General features: G+C 44.9%; 1 long non-coding RNA gene across 1 annotated transcript; it reads left to right on the forward strand.

Moving 5' to 3' along the window:
• Positions 1-1151: 1151 nt before the first annotated feature.
• On the forward strand, positions 1152-2187 carry LOC146551901 (uncharacterized). The gene is made up of 2 exons (XR_014889973.1): positions 1152-1368; positions 1443-2187. It is a non-coding gene; the product is annotated as an uncharacterized LOC146551901 (long non-coding RNA).
• Positions 2188-2652: the final 465 nt, after the last annotated feature.

Consider the following 2652-nt stretch of genomic DNA (forward strand, 5'->3'; position numbering starts at 1 on the left):
TGTCTAATAAAAGTGACTTAGGCAGATTATGCCTATGACTTAGGCAGTTTTTCTTCAAACTATAAAATGAACATGACATACTATAATGTAACCATAACACACTGTAACTTTTCAATTTTAATCACAAAATGGCAGCTAGAGTAAGGAGACTTACTCACTTCACCTCACCCACCCATTAATTTGCAGAGGAGGCCTGTAGGCTCATAAAAGAGGTGTGCGTGTGTCTATGTGTGTTTGTATCTGTCTGTGTGTGTTTGTCTCTCTCTTCTCTCTCTCTTTCTCTTCGTGTGCGGGTGTGTGTGTGTGCGTGTGTGTGCGTGCGTGTGTGTGTGCGTGTGTGTGTGTGTGTGTGTGTGTGTGTGTGTGTGTGTACTATTTGGTAGGCTATGTATACTACTGATGAGGAAGATCATCATAGTACTTGTGGGCCACTCTTGGTAGTACATTTTTCATTGACTGTAAGTCACTGTATTTCCTCAGGGTGATGGGCAACTGAGCAGGAAAGAGTGGGATCCACTTGAATGGCTTGTTGTCGGGTATGCTGATGCGCCGAGGCAGGTCTTCCCAGTCAGATTCAAAATCCAGCTTGTACCTGATCCGTCCATCAGTCAAGTACTGCAAAGCCCGGAGGTCATGGACTGTGGGGTCCCCAACTTTTTTGCCGGGTCGAATATTGGTGACATAGGTGCCAGATAACTTCATGAAGTCATTGTGGTATAGTTGAGTCACCCTGTATGGGGATGGATTAATGCGTGCAGCCTCAAAGATGACAACGTAATCTCGTGGAGTGTAAACGTCTTGCACAATGCGCCGTTCAATTAGACTGTGCATGGAGTCACACTCCATCTGTGTGTGGCCTGCAACTAGAAATTTCTGCTCAATGCTGACACCATGCTTCATGGCCAGGTAAAGGTAGGCGTTGCTGATGGTAGCACACCGGTTCTGATACCCGCAGCCATCACTCCAGACAATGACTTTCTCAATGTTTCTGTTGGCCTGTAGGACAGACTCAAAGTGGTTGGACTGCAGATGTGCAAAAACCTCACTGCTGAGGGAGCCTTCATGTTCTTCCCAAGCATAACAGTACCCATCTCTGTTGTTCATGTTGAAGCAGGTGTGGCAGGATGAATGTTATCCCTCGGTCCAACCCACTTTCAGCCTGGCCCATTAGGGGGCGCTGGTATAAATAGTGGCCATTTGAGTGTCTCTGCATTGCTTGCCTGTGATCTCCTTTTTGGTCACCTGACTTCCTCGGTGTGGTAGAGATCGTTTGTGGGTTACTCCTCTAAAGTCTCCATCGCGGCTGGTCGTAGCTATAGAAGCCTCCTCTGAGCTATTCTGCTTACATTCTATGACCCGGCTTACTTGGTACGTAATCAACTTTTGTTACGCTCTCTGCCTTCTATTGTTCTTTTATAGTAATTATTTATTATGTTTCGCAGGAAGTGTGGGCCTTAGTTTTGCGCCAAGCTACGTGAACTGAAGTGCTGCTGTTTTGCCTTGCTGTGCTTTTACCGTCTGTTCCCGTTGTGAGAATTCTTTCCCTGCTGCTGTCAGCTTTTACAGTGGACGTCGGCGTGGACAACGGCCATATGCATGCCGGTTATCGGAGTCAGCTGGCGTGCATATTGATTGACTGTTAACTTATCGTCGTGTGGACGGCAAGTTGGAGCAGTACGGCGATTCCGTTTGCTCCAGATTTTAGAGTTTTATTCAGATTGTATGTTGTTTTATTGCTTTTTGATTTGTAGTTTGGATTCTCTGTTACACCACTGGTGGGAGGCCCTTTTTCTAGCTGTAGATCACCAGTGTGGTCCTGCAGTTGGGTTATCCCCCGGTGCTACACATTAGTTTGTTGTAATATATTAACATTTTCTTTGTTTCTTTTATTCAGATGCGGAGTGCCGACGTGGAGGAGACTAGGGTGCCTTGGTGGTGGGATCCCTTGAGTGTACACACCTGCCTTGTTTAGTTTATTAGTGTGAGTGTGTGTGTGATAGTGTGCTGCACTTGTGTTTTGGGTGTGTTTTCTTTCTTTAGTTTGTGTGTGGCATCCCTGCCCCTCCACTGGTAAGCCTCAGCTCTGAATACCTTTTTAAGCATATTTGTATTTGAATATTTATGATTGTGCTTTTATATGGTGTTTTAAATAATTATTAATAAATTGTGAATTTGTTGATCATTGAACATCGTCTCTGGACTGAGTATAGCGAACCTAAGTGCCTTTCTGGTGATTTAGTGTTACTTTCAGTATTCTCTGGGTGAAATTCCCAGGGTGGCGTTGTCTTTTTAAAACTGCAAAGAGTATTTACTTTATACCCCATCCTCGTCTCGCCACAAACTTGGCGTTGTTGTCGACAGGATATACTCTTTAAAACAGAGACGTGTGTTCTTTTTTTGTTTGGTGTAACGTAAATTGTTTTTTATATTATTTTGTACAGAATAAAGGCAAAGCAGCAGCTACTTTGGTGTGGGATTTCACAGCTGTGTTACAGAGATGGAGGAAGAGTTACAGGAACTCAGGGACTTGATCGCGCAGCTGAAAGCAGACAATGAGAGGCTGCGTCAGGAGAGGGCTGATGGGTCAGGTACTAGTGCTACACCTTCTACTTCAACTGCATCATCTGTTAACCCCCCTACGGCTGGTGTCTC

This window comes from Mchenga conophoros, linkage group LG19 (genome assembly GCF_057382185.1).
Source record: "Mchenga conophoros isolate Kocher_MC1m ecotype Shallow Benthic linkage group LG19, M_conophoros_male_GT1.1, whole genome shotgun sequence".
Taxonomy (NCBI): Eukaryota; Metazoa; Chordata; class Actinopteri; order Cichliformes; family Cichlidae; genus Mchenga; species Mchenga conophoros.